Here is a 15,155-nt window from a genome sequence, read left to right on the forward strand (position 1 = left end):
TTGCTTTCCTTATGAGTGGCGGTCGGGGACGAGCGATGGTCTTTTCCTACCAATCTATCCCCCTAGGGGCATGCGTAGTAGTACTTTGCTTCGAGGGCTAATAAACTTTTGCAATAAGTATATGAGTTCTTTATGACTAATGTGAGTCCATGGATTATACGCACTCTCACCCTTCCATCATTGCTAGCCTCTTCGGTACCGTGCATTGCCCTTCCTCACCTCGAGAGTTGGTGCAAACTTCGCCGGTGCATCCAAACCCCATGATACGATATGCTCTATCACACATAAACCTCCTTATATCTTCCTCAAAACAGCCACCATACCTACCTATCATGGCATTTCCATAGCCATTCCGAGATATATTGCCATGCAACTTCCATCATCATCATATACATGACTTGAGCATTTACTATCATATTGCTTTGCATGATCGAAAGATAGCTAGCATGATGTTTTCATGGCTTGTCCGTTTTTTATGTCATTGCTACGCTAGATCATTGCACATCCCGGTACACCACCGGAGGCATTCATATAGAGTCATATCTTTGTTCGAGTATCGAGTTGTAATATTGAGTTGTAAGTAAATAAAAGTGTGATGATCATCATTATTAGAGCATTGCCCCAGTGAGGAAAGGATGATGGAGACTATGATTCCCCCACAAGTCGGGATGAGACTCTGGACTTTAAAAATAAATAAAAGAGGCCAAAGAAGCCCAAATGAAAAAAGAGGCCAAAGAAGCCCACCAAAAGAAAAAAAAGAAAAAAAAGAAAAAATGAGAGAAAAAGAGAGAAGGGGAAATGTTACTATCCTTTTACCACACTTGTGCTTCAGAGTAGCACCATGTTCTTCATATAGAGAGTCTCTTGAGTTATCACTTTCATATACTAGTGGGAATTTTCATTATAGAACTTGGCTTGTATATTCCAATGATGGGCTTCCTCAAATGCCCGAGGTCTTCATGAGCAAGCAAGTTGGATGCACACCCACTTAGTTTCCAATTTGAGCTTTCATACACTTATAGCTCTAGTGCATCCGTTGCATGGCAATCCCTACTCCTCACATTGACATCAATTGATGGGCATCTCCATAGCCCATTGATTAGCCGCGTCGATGTGAGACTTTTTTTTTGTCTTCTCCACACAACCTCCATCATCATATGCTATTCCACCTATAGTGCTATGTCCATGGCTTGCGCTCATGTATTGCGTGAGGGTTGAAAAGGCTGAAGCGCGTTAAAAAGTATGAACCAATTGCTCAGCTTGTCATCGGGGTTGTGCATGATTTGAATGCTTTGTGTGGTGAAGATGGAGCATAGCCAGACTATATGATTTTGTAGGGATGAGCTTTCTTTGGCTATGTTATTTTGATAAGACATAATTGCTTGGTTAGTATGCTTGAAGTATTATTGTCTTAATGTCAAAAGATAGACTATTGCTTTGAATCACTCGTGTCTTAATATTCATGCCACGATTAGATTATGTGATCAAGATTATGCTAGGTAGCATTCCACATCAAAAATTATCTTTTTTATCATTTACCTACTCGAGGACGAGCAGGAATTAAGCTTGGGGATGCTGATACGTCTCCGTCGTATCTATAATTTTTGATTGTTCCATGCCAATATTCTAAAACTTTCATATACTTTTGGCAACTTTTTATAATATTTTTGGGACTAACATATTGATCCAGTGCCCAGTGCCAGTTCTTGTTTGTTGCATGTTTTATGTTTCACAGAAACCCCATATCAAACGGAATCCAAACGGAATAAAAACGGACGGAGAATATTTTTGGAATATTTGGAAAATATGGGAAGAAGAATCAACGCGAGACTGTGCCCGAGGTGGCCACGAGGCTGGGGCGCGCCCCTAACCCTCGTGGGCCCCTCGTAAGGCGGCTGCTGCTCTTCTTTGGCCCCAAGAAAGCTAATTTTCAGAAAAAAAAATCTCCGCGAAGGTTTCAATCCAATCGGAGTTACGGATCTCCGGATATATAAGAAACGGCGAAAGGGCAGAATACCAGAACGCAGAAACAGAGAGAGACAGAGAGATAGATCCAATCTCGGAGGGGCTCTTGCCCCTCCCATGCCATGGAGGCCAAGGATCAGAGGGGAAACACTTCTCCCATCTATGGAGAAGGTCAAGGAAGAAGAAGGAGGGGGGCTCTCTCCCCCTCGCTTCCGATGGCGCCGGAGTGCCACCGGGGGCCATCATCATCACCGCAATCTACACCAACACCTCCGCCATCTTCACCAACATCTTTATCACCTTCCCCCATTTATCTACAGCGGTCCACTTTCCCGCAACCCGCTGTACCCTCTACTTGAACATGGTGCTTTATGCTTCATATTATTATCCAATGATGTGTTGCCATCCTATGATATCTGAGTAGATTTTCGTTGTCCTATCGGTGGTTGATGAATTGCTATGATTGATTTAATTTTCTTGTTGTTATGTTGCTGTCCTTTGTTGCCCATCATATGAGCGCGCGCGTGGATCACACCATAGGGTTAGTTGTATGTTGATAGGACTATGTATTGGAGGGCAAGAGTGACAGAAGCTTCTACCTAGCATAGAAATTGATGCATACGGGATTGAAGGGGGACCAATATATCTTAATGCTATGGTTGGGTTTTACCTTAATGAACGTTAGTAGTTGCGGACGCTTGCTAATAGTTCCAATCATAAGTGCATAGAATTCCAAGTCAGGGATGACATGCTAGCAGTGGCCTCTCCCACATAAAACTTGCTATCGGTCTAGTAAAGTAGTCAATTGCTTAGGGACAATTTCGCAACTCCTACCACCACTTTTCCACATTCGCTATACTAACTTTATTGTGTCTTTACCTAAACAACCCCTAGATTTTATTTACGTGCTCTTTATATTCTTGCAAACCTATCCAAAAACACCTACAAAGTACTTCTAGTTTCATACTTGTTCTAGGTAAAGCGAACATTAAGCGTGCGTGGAGTTGTATCGGTGGTCGATAGAACTTGAGGGAATATTTGTTCTACCTTTAGCTCCTTGTTGGGTTCGATACTCTTACTTATCGAAAGAGGCTACAATTGATCCCCTATACTTGTGGGTTATCAGTTAACAACTATACAAAAAATGAAACACATGGTTGGAAAACATGACGCCTGGTGTGGTGCCATGGTATGGCCTCACCATGCCCTGGGAGAAATTGGAGAATGTTTTTCTTATGTCGTGATGCACGCCTTTCATAAAATGAACCATCATCCGAGGAAGTTTCATGGTTTTGAGGGGGAAATTGATGACCCACAAGTGTAGGGGATCTACCGTAGTCCTTTCGATAAGTAAGAGTGTTGAACCCAACGAGGAGCGGAAGGAAATGACAAGTGGTTTTCAGCAAGGTATTCTGTGCAAGCACTGAAATTATAGGTAACCGATAGTTTTGTGATAAGGTAATTTGTAACGGATAACAAGTAACAAGTGTAAATAAAGTGAAGCAAGATGGCCCAATCCTTTTTGTAGCAAAGGACAAGCCTGGACAAACTCTTATATAGAGAAAAGCGCTCTCGAGGACACATGGGAATTATTGTCTAGCTAGTTTTCATCACACTCATATGATTCGCGTTCGGTACCTTGATAATTTGATATGTGGGTGGACCGGTGCTTGGGTGCTGTCCTTACTTGGACAAGCATCCCACTTATGATTAACTCCTATTGCAAGCATCCGCAACTACAAAAGATGTATTAAGGTAAACCTAACCATAACATGAAACATATGGATCCAAATCAGCCCCTTACGAAGCAACGCATAAACTAGGGTTTAAGCTTCTATCACTCTAGCAACCCATCATCTACTTATTACTTCCCAATGCCTTCCTCTAGGCCCAAACAATGGCGAAGTGTCATGTAGTCGACGTTCACATAACACCACTAGAGGAGAGACAACATACATCTCATCAAAATATCGAACGAATACCAAATTCACATGACTACTAATAGCAAGACTTCTCCCATGTCCTCAGGTACAAACGTAACTACTCACAAAGCATATTCATGTTCATAATCAGAGGGGTATTAATATGCATAATGGATCTGAACGTATGATCTTCCACCAAGTAAACCAACTAGCATCAACTACAAGGAGTAATCAACACTACTAGCAACCTACAGGTACCAATCCCAGGCTATGAGACAAAGATTGGATACAAGAGATAAACTAGGGTTTGGGAGGAGATGGTGCTGGTGAAGATGTTGATGAAGATGGACCCCCTCCCGATGAGAGGATCGTTGGTGATGACGATGGCAATGATTTCCCCCTCCGGAGGGAAGTGTCCCCGGCAGAACAGCTCCGCCGGAGCCTTAGATTGGTTCCGCCAAGGTTCCACCTCGTGGCGGCGGAGTCTCGTCCCGAAAGCTTTCTTATGATTTTTTGTCGGACGAAAGACTTCATATAGCAGAAGATGGGCACGGAGGGCCACCAGTGGGCCCACGAGGTAGGGGGCGTGCCCAGGGGGTAGGGCGCGCCCCCCACCCTCGTGGCCAGGGTGTGGGCCTGTAACATCCCAAATTTTCAATTTGGAATGTTATACATTAGAGCATCATTGCATATCATATTTTATTTGCATTTTGATTTTGATCCTAGAAATTCGATGCAACTCAAGGACCCACGAAGAGAGTTGGGGATTTCGTTATTTTCATATTTGGGTTTCCTCAAATTTTTGAAAAGAGGATCATTTGATTTTATTTATTTTATCTTCAATTATTTCATTTATAAAAATAAGAGAGAGGGGATAAAACGACTTTCCCAAAAATAAGAAATATTGAGGATTTGATAAAAAATCAAATAAGATTTTATTTTGGAGTTTTTCGCTATTTTATTCGAATTTAGGAAAAATTGCACTTTTTCAAATTGCATTTAGGGCCAAGAAAATGTTCATCTCGTTCTAAATATTTTATTTAGACGGTGAAAATTTGTTTTGGCATTTTTAGATTTTTATTTAGTTTTCTAGGATTTATTTTCTGTTCGGCGGAATTGTTTTAAAAAAACGTCCAGCGCCCGACTGGGCCGAGGCCCAGCCGAGCGACCCGACCCAGCTCCCCCGCGCCGCCGTCTCCCTCTAGGAGACCGCGACCGCCGCCGCCGTCGCCGAGTCCGACCCGGACTCCGCCTCCCTGCCGCCTTGCCCCCTCCTCCAAGCCGCCCCTCCCCACCTCTTAAAAGCCGCCCCGCCCCGCCGCCTCACCCCGTCCCGCCCCTCCGCCGAAGCTGCCCCGCCGCCGAAGCCGCCCCGCCGCCCGAAGCCCGACGCCGCCGAAGCCGCCGCCGCTACCGAAAGCCCACCGCCGCCGACGCCCGAAGCCGCCGCCCGTCCCGCGCCCCACCCCGCCGCCTCACCCCGCCCGCCGGAGCCTCGCCTGAGGTATACGCCGCCGCTGCCCCGCCGTCGTTCGTTTTTTTTGAACCGATCCATTTTTTTAAAAGAACCCTAGTTTTCGTTTTTTAGAATAGATCGGTTTTTTTTACCTTTTCCCCGGTTTAGTTTAATTAGCGGACGTTCGTCCGTACGTTCGTTTTAACGAACGGTTTTCGTCGTTTAGCCGCAGACAATGAACGTTCGTTCGTTAGCCTGTTCGTCCATTTTCTTTTTCTCGGATTTTCCGCGATTATTTATGATCGCGATTTCTGATCTGTTTTTCGTTTTCGTTTTTCTTTTCGCTCGTTTGTCGGAATGAGGCGATTCAAGCGCCTAGAGTTTCGTCTCGAAGCCCTCTTTCCGTTTAACCAACTCAAACAAGTTTTTGCTTCTATAAAATTTGACTTAGGTCCAGATTAGTAAACGAAGCTTGTTTCTTTCGCCGTTTGACTTTCGTTGCTTCGTTTGATTTGATTCTTTTTGCAAACCGGAGTTCTTAAGTTGAACTTTCTGGTTAGATCTCTTATTCGAGTTTTACCTGTGCATTAGATGAGTACTTATTGTATGCTTGTTTGTTTGCAATAGAGTACCCGGAGTGCGCCGCTTGGTACTTCGAATCCCTAGGTTTCACGGATCATCAGCAAGGCAAGTAACACTTTGATCATACTTTTCATTACCCAGTTTTATTGCATTAGATCAATCCTCAAACACTGCATGATTAGGATCTGATTAAATTATGGGTTTTGGGAAGTAGATGAGGTAGTACCTATTACCTGTTTTGTATTCAAACCCTTGGGAGTTACTGCTATGTTTGCTTATATTGCTATGCTATGCTAGTAGACGTGGATTGGGTTTGAGTGTATCCATGCCAGATGTGAGTTTGTTAATTAATGGTTCAACTTAAGGTGGCAACTTAAATACACATCTGGGTGGATTGAGGCACCTGGGTATTCCAGTGATTGCCTGTTTTTTTATGGATCGCCACCCAGGCTCAAAGGGATCGTAAGATTATTCATGCTAGAAACTTCCGTGTGCAGCCGCAAGCTATTATGGGCTCTAGCATAGTTGATTAAGTTGTGTGAACTCTTACATTGGTAGACTAGCAGATGTAGGGGAAGTAGGTGTAACTGTCTACCCGATCGTAAGGTGCAAACGCTTCTGAAAGACTATGTCTCGGTCATCCGTTTCTAAAACACCATGTAGTGCGAGAAATCCAACGGAGGAGATCGAGTCTTGTGGGAAAAGTGCGCAAACCTCTGCAGAGTGTACAATCTAATCATGGTTAGCCGTGTCCCCGGTTATGGACATCTTGAGTATCTAGTACTTGGATTATCATGTGAATCTCATCATGTTACTTTAATTAATTTTGTTGGGATTAATGTTGAAACTTAATTGGGATTGAGATGGTGTCACCCATTCTCAATGTTTAACAACCACCATGATAGTTAAATAAAATTTATTCCTTTGCAGTAGGGAAAAATTGGCTTTTCGCAAAACTGTAACCATAGAGCTTTCCACCAGCCATATATGCATGTAATATAGCATTATCCTATTCATTACTCTCTATGTGTTACATTGCCAGCATATTCCATGTGCTGACCCGTTTTCGGGCTGCAACGTTTCATGTTGTAGACTTTTCAGACAACGAGTAAGGTGCCTTAGGTCGTGGTCTTATACTCAGTGATGCCGTTGGAGTTGATGGACTCGCTTATCTTCCAAGCCTTCCGTTGTTTTCGTTATTAGATGGCCTTAAGCCATATTTATTGTATTAAGTTCTCTTTTGAGACATTCGATGTAATAAGTGTGTGATTGCTACTCTGTTATAAATCCTTCGAGTACTATGCGTGTCAGCATTACTGATCCAGGGATATATATATAATTTTGTGCAAATTGAAGAAGAGAGTCTCCCACAAGCTTGGGGGAGGCTTCTCCAATTAGTTAATGCTTTGCCTGATCATCCTCTCAAGAAAAATGAAATACTTGATATCTTTTATAATGGACTAACCGATGCTTCTAGAGACCACCTGGATAGTTGTGCTGGTTGTGTTTTCACGGAAAGAACAGTTGATCAAGCTGAATTGCTATTGAATAATATGTTGACTAATGAAAATAATTGGACACTTCTTGAACCAACTCCTAAGCCAACTCCAAAGAAAAGGGGTATTCTATTTCTCAGTCCTGGAGATATGCAAGAGGCAAAGAAATCTATGAAAGAAAAAGGTATTAAAGCTGAAGATGTTAAGAATTTACCACCTATTGAAGAAATACATGGTCTTAATTTGCCGCCTGTTGAAGAAATACATGGTCTTGATAACCCGACACAGGTAGTAAAGGTAAATTCTCTCTATAGATTTGATGAAGGTGATATTCCTCGTTATAAGTCTGCTAGTCAATGCTTAGATGAGTTTGATAATTTTATTGTCAAACAAGAAAACTTCAATGCTTATGTTGGTAGACAATTGAAACGTAATGCTTATATGATTGAACACTTGAATGATTATATGTCTAGAGTTAAGGGTGAACTTAAACTCATTAGTAAACATGCTTCTATGGTTACCACTCAAGTAGAGCAAGTGCTTAAGGCTCAAAATGATTTGCTCAATGAATTAAATAATAAGAAGAATGATAATGCTATTAGAGTTGTGACTAGAGGGGGTAAAATGACTCAGGAACCTTTGTATCCTGAGGGCCACCCTAAGAGAATTGAGCAAGATTCTTAGAGAACTAATGTTGATGCACCTAGTCCTTCTAAGAAGAAGAAAAAGAAAAATGATAGGACTTTGCATGCTTCTAGTGAACCTGTTGTAGACACACCTGAGAATCCCAATGATGTTTCTATTTCTGATGCCGAAACACAATCTGGTAATGAACATGAACCTAGTGATAATGTTAATGATGATGTTCATGTTGATGCTCAACCTAGCAATAATAATGATGTAGAGATTGAACCTGCTGTTGATCTTGATAACCCACAATCAAAGAATCAACGTTATGATAAGAGAGACTTTGTTTCTAGGAAGCATGGTAAAGAAAGAGAACCATGGGTTCAGAAACCCATGCCTTTTCCTCCTAAACCATCCAAGAAAAAGGATGATGAGGATTTTGAGCGCTTTGCTGAAATGATTAGACCTATATTTTTGCGTATGCGTTTTACTGATACGCTTAAAATGAATCCTTATGCTAAGTATATGAAGGATATTGTTACAAATAAAAGAAAGATACCAGAAGTTGAAATTTCCACCATGCTTGCTAATTATACTTTTAAGGGTGGAATACCAAAGAAACTTGGAGATCCAGGAGTACCACCTATACCATGCTCCATTAAAAGAAACTATGTTAGAACTGCTTTATGTGATCTAGGAGCCGGTGTTACTATTATGCCTCTCTCTTTATATCGTAGACTTGATTTGAATAAGTTGACACCTACTGAAATATCTTTGTAAATGGCCAATAAATCAACTTCTATACCTGTCGGTATTTGTGAGGATGTGCCTGTTGTGGTTGCAAACGTTACTATTTTAACGGACTTTGTTATTCTTGATATTCCCGAGGACGATAGTATGTCGATTATCCTTGGTAGACCATTTTTGAATACTGCAGGGTCTGTTATTGATTGCAACAAAGGCAATGTCACTTTTCATGTTAATGGTAATGAGCACACGGTACACTTTCCGAGGAAACAACCTCAAGTCCACAGTATCAATTCTATTGGAAAAATTTCAACGCTTACTATTGGAGGTTTCGAATTTCCTCTTTCTATTGTCAAGAAGAAATATGATATTCTTATTATTGGGGATGTGCATATCCCTGTTGAGGTAACATAGTGTTATTCGAAATTTCTCCGGTTCCATGTTATTCGGAATGAGTTTGTTAACAAGACTTGATCAACCTTGTTAGTGGATTCCTTTTGATGAGCATGAGATGGATGAAGTTAGAAAGCACAACCTTCTGTACCCTCCTTTTACTTTCTGTTACTAAGATTAAATAAAGCAAAAATAGTATTTTTCTGTCAGTTTTCTAAATTATCCATGTAATAAAAAAATACCCCAAAAATAAAAGTTCTCCAAATGCCCCGAAAATGAAATATGATTTTTTTCTAGAATATTTGAGAATATTTGGCACTGAGAACACATCAGGGGAGCAAGCACCTGGCCATGAGGGTCCCGGGCGCGCCCCCTACCTCGTGGGCCCCTGGTGGCCCCCCTCCACTTATTCCAGCCACCACACACTCCTTCCTCCCAAAAAAATCACCAACCAGCTCAAGCACGAGTTCTAGCTCATCTTGCTGCGATTTTTGATCTCCTTGCTCAAAGCTCCACTCACAAAACTGCTTTGGGGGATTATTCTTCGGTATGTGACTCCTCCAATGGTCCAATTAGTTTTTGTTCTAGTGCTTTATTCATTACAAATTTTTGCTGCTTAAGTGACCCTGTTCTTGAGATTGCATGACAAATTTATATGGTCCCAAGTAGTTCTAATGCATGATATAGTCTCTAGGAACTTGTGGGAGTAGTTGCTATCAATTTTGTTGAGTTTGGTTCACTTTTATTTTGTGTTACTAAAATTTTGTAGCGACCAGACCTCAAACAGTCTGTGCTGCTGTGCACCAGTGTCATCCCTGGATCAGTAATGCTGACACGCATAGTACAAATGGAGGATTTATAACAGAGTAGCAATCACACACTTATTACAACGAGTATCTCAAAAGAGAAATAAGTATGATAAATATGGCTTAAGGCCATCTAAATACGATAACAGCGGAAGACTTGGAAGATAAGTGAGTCCATCAACTCCAACGGGATCACTGAGTATAAGACCACGACCTAAGGCACCTTACTCGTCGTCTGAAAAGTCTGCAACATGAAACGTTGCAGCCCGAAACGGGTTAGCACATGGAATATGCCGGCAAAATAACACATAGAGAGTAATGAACAGAATGATGCTATCACTACATGCATATTTGGCTGGTAGAAGGCTCTATGGTTACTGTTTTGCAAAAAGCCAATTTTTCCCTACTGCAAAGGAATAAATTTTATTTAACTATCATGGTGGTTGTTAAACATTGAGAATGGTTGACAGCATTCTCAATCCCAGTTAAGTATCATCATTAACCCAACAAAATTAATTAAAGTAACATGATGAGATTCACATGAAAATCCAAGTACTAGATACTCAAGATGTCCATAACCGGGGACACGGCTAACCATGATTAGATTGTACACTCTGCAGAGGTTTGTGCACTTTTCCCCACAAGACTCGATCGCCTCCGCTTGATTCTCGCACTACATGATGTTTGAGAAACGGATGACCGAGACACAGTCTTTCAGAAGCGTTAGCACCTTACGATGGGTAGACCGGTACACCTACATCCCTTACATCTGCTAGTCTACCACTGTAAGAGTTCACACAACTTAATCAACTATGCTAGAGCCCATAATAGCTTGTGGCTGGACACAGAAGTTTCTAGCATGAATAATCTCATGATCCCTTTGAACCTGGGTGGCGGTCCAAAAGAAAAACAGGCAATCCTGGAATACCCAGGTACCTCAATCCACCCAGATGTGAGTTTTAGTTGCCACCTTAAGTTTAACCATATATTAACAATCTCACATCTGTCATGGATACACTCAAACCCAATCCACGTCTACTAGCATAGCATAGCAATATAAGCAAACGTAGAAGTAACTCCCAAGGGTTTGATAATAAAACAGGTAATAGGTACTACCTCAACTACTTCCCAATACCCACAATTTAATTAGATCCTAACCATGCAATGTTTGAGGATTTGTCTAATGCAATAAAACTGGGTAGTAAAAGAGGTATGATCAAAGTGTTACTTGCCTTGCTGATGATCCGTGAAACCTAGAGATTCGAAGTAGCAAGCGGCGCACTCCGGGTACTCTATCGCAAACAAACAAGCATACAATAAGCACTCATAAAATGCATAGGTAAAACTCAAATAAAAGATCTAGCCAGAAAGTTCAACTTAAGAACTCCGGTTTGCAAAAAGAATCAAATCAAACGAAGCAAGGAAAGTCAAACGGTGAAAGAAACAAGCTTCATGTACTAATCTGGATCTAAGTCAAATTTTACAGTAGCAAAAACTTGTTTGAGTTGGTTAAACGGAAAGAGAATTTCGAGACGAAACTCTAGGCGCTTGAATCGCCTGATTCTGATAAACGAGCGAAACGATAAACCAGAACGAAAATCTGATCAGAAATCGCGATCTGGAATAATCGCGGAAAAACCGACGAAAAAGAAAACTGACGAACAGTTAAACGAACGGACGTTCGTTAACAGCGACTAACCGACGAACACATTCGTTAAAACAAACAGATCGGTGAACGTTCACTAATTAATTAAACCAAAAAAATAAACCGATCTAAAAAAATAAACCTAGGGTTTCGAAAAAAAATAAACCGAGCGGTTTAAAAAAAACGGGCGGTTCGGTCGGCGGCTCGGCTATACATCCGGCGAGGTATTCCGGCGAGCGGGACGGGGCTCCGGCGGGGTCTTCGGGTGCGGCGGGGTGCGGTGGGGCTCGGGGAGGCGACGGGCGGCGGCGTTCGGGAGATCCGGCGGCGGCTGCTCGCGCGGCGGCTTCGGGCGTCGGGGCTCCGGGGCTGGGGCGGGATGAGCTGATGGCGGTGGGGTCGAGGAGTATATAAGGAGGGGGGGTGCCATGGGGGAGGGGGCAAGGCGGCGGCGGCGACGTGTCCTGGAGGGACACGGGCGGCGGCGGGAGTCTGTCTCCAGGTCGGGAACGACTCGGGGTGGGCTGCTGGGCCGCGCGGCTGGGCTTCGGCCCAGTCGGCGCTCGGGCGATTTTTTTTAAATAATAATTCCGCTGAACTAAAAAAATCCTAGAAAAATAAATAAAAATCCAAAAATGCCAAAACATATTTTCACCGTCTAATTAAAATAATTGAACGAGATGAACATTTTCTTGGCCCAAAAATGCAGTTTTGAAAACGTGCAATTTTTTTAATGCAATTAAAATTGCAAATAAAATCCGAATAAAATCAAATATTTGATTTTAATATTTTTCCTCCAATATTTCAATTATTTTGGAGAAGTCATATTTTCTCCTCTCATTTATTTTAATATGAAATATTTTTCGGAGAGAAAAATAATTAAAACAAAAAATCCTCGTTTTATTATTTGATAAAAATCAAATATGAAAACCGGGAAAAATCCCCAACTCTCTCCGAGGGTCCTTAAGTTGCTTAGGATTTTCGAGGATTTGCCAAAATGCAATAAAATATGCTATGCAATGATGATCTAATATATAACATTCCAAATTGAAAATTTGGGATGTTACAAACCTACCCCCTTAAGATGAATCTCGCCCTCGAGATTCGGGTTGGCTAGAAAATAGGTGAGAGTGGTTCTTCCGTAGATCTTCCTCTCGCTCCCAGGTGGCTTCATCTTCAGTGTGGTGACTCCATTGAACTTTGCAGAACTTGATAACCTTGCTGCGGGTGACTCGGCTGGCATACTCGAGAATCTTAACTGGTTTCTCCTCATAGGTCAAGTCACTTTCCAACTGAATCGCTTCCAGTGGCACTGTATCTCTCAGTGGTATCTCAGCCATCTCTGCGTGGCACTTCTTCAACTGGGAAACGTGAAATACATCATGAACTCCTGACAATCCTTCAGGCAATTCCAGCTTGTAAGCAACTTCTCCCATACGCTCCAAATCTTTGTATGGTCCGACAAAATGTGGCGCTAACTTTCCTTTAACTCCAAAGCGCTTCACTCCTCGAAGTGGTGATACACAAAGATAAACCCTGTCTCCGACTTTGTGAACTGTCTCCTTGCGTTTAGAATCCGCATAACTCTTCTGCCTGGACTGGGCTACCTTGAGCCTATCGCGAATCAACTTCACTCTCTGTTCAGACTCTTTAATCAAATCTGGTCCGAACAACTGATGGTCTCCAACTTCGTTCCACAACAATGGTGTTCTGCACCTCCTTCCGTACAAAGCTTCGAAAGGGGCCATCTTCAAACTGGATTGGTAACTATTGTTGTAAGAAAACTCTGCATACGGCAAATTGTCGTCCCAACTAGATCCATAATCTAGCGCACAAGCTCTCAGCATATCTTCCAAAATCTGATTGACTCTCTCGGTCTGTCCGTCTGTCTGTGGATGAAAGGCTGTACTGAATTCTAGCCTGGTTCCCAAAGTTTCATGTAACTGATTCCAAAACTTCAAGGTAAACTGGGTTCCTCTATCTGATACAATGGTCCTCGGAACTCCATGCAGACATACGATTCTGGTCATGTATATCTTTGCCAACTTAGCACTGGTGTAAGTGGTCTTCACTGGGATGAAATGAGCTACTTTCGTCAAACGATTGACTACAACCCATATTGATTCATAGCCTGAACGAGTCCTGGGCAATCCCGTGATAAAATCCATGCCTAGTTTATCCCACTTCCATTCGGGTATCGGCAATGGCTGTAGCAATCCTGCTGGCTTCTGATGCTCTGCCTTTACTCTCTGACATACATCACAAACTGCTACATACTCCGCAATATCCTTCTTCATTCCGATCCACCAGAAAGTATCCTTCAAATCCAAATACATCTTGGTATTTCCTGGGTGAATCGAATACGGCGAATCATGGGCCTCTTGCAAGATCAACATCCTGATCTCCGGATCATTAGGCACATAAACGCGGTCCTCAAACCATAAGGTATCGTGCTCATCCTCATGAAATCCCTTGGCTTTTCCTTTACTCGTCCTTTTCTTTATTTCTGCAATCTCCTTGTCTGTCTTTTGAGCTTCCCTGATCTTTTCCATCAAGGTAGACTGAATCTCCAACGTTGCTACGTAACCTCTCGGTACTATCTCCAAACATAGCTCGCGAAGATCCTCGGCTAATACTTTCGGTAATTCTCCAGTCATGAGTGTGTTGACATGGCTCTTGCGGCTCAACGCGTCTGCTACTACGTTAGCCTTTCCGGGGTGATAATGCAATCTCATATCATAATCCTTTATGAGTTCCAACCATCTCCTCTGCCTGAGATTCAACTCCTTTTGCATGAAAATGTACTTCAAACTCTTGTGATCCGTGTACACCTCACAGTGATTTCCGATGAGAAAATGTCTCCATGTCTTGAACGCATGCACTACGGCTGCTAACTCCAGATCATGCGTGGCATAATTCTTCTCATGGGGTTTAAGTTGTCGTGAAGCATATGAAACAACTCTTCCCTCCTGCATAAGCACTGCTCCAAGTCCTCGACGAGAAGCGTCGCAATAAACTTCATAATCCTTGCGTTGGTCTGGCAGAATCAACACTGGTGATGTAACCAAATGTTTCTTCAACTCTTGGAAACTAGCTTCACATTCCTCAGTCCAATTGAACTTGGTGTCCTTCTTTAACAGCTCTGTCATGGGCTTAGCAATCTTCGAGAAATTCTCAATGAACCTCCGGTAGTATCCTGCAAGTCCAAGAAAACTCCGGATCTCTCCAACTGATGCGGGTGATTCCCAGTTTGTCACAGTGTCGACTTTGGTGGGGTCTACTGCTATTCCTTCTCCGGATATAACATGTCCGAGGAATCCAACTTCCTTCAGCCAAAACTCACATTTGCTGAACTTGGCGTATAACTGATGTTCTCTGAGCTTCTCAAGTACCAAACGCAAATGCTCCTTATGCTCCTCTTCGTTCTTTGAGTAGACCAAAATATCATCAATGAACACCACGACAAACTTATCCAAAAACTCCATAAACACTTTGTTCATCAGGTTCATGAAATAG

This window comes from Aegilops tauschii, chromosome 4, assembly GCF_002575655.3.
Source record: "Aegilops tauschii subsp. strangulata cultivar AL8/78 chromosome 4, Aet v6.0, whole genome shotgun sequence".
NCBI lineage: Eukaryota > Viridiplantae > Streptophyta > Magnoliopsida > Poales > Poaceae > Aegilops > Aegilops tauschii.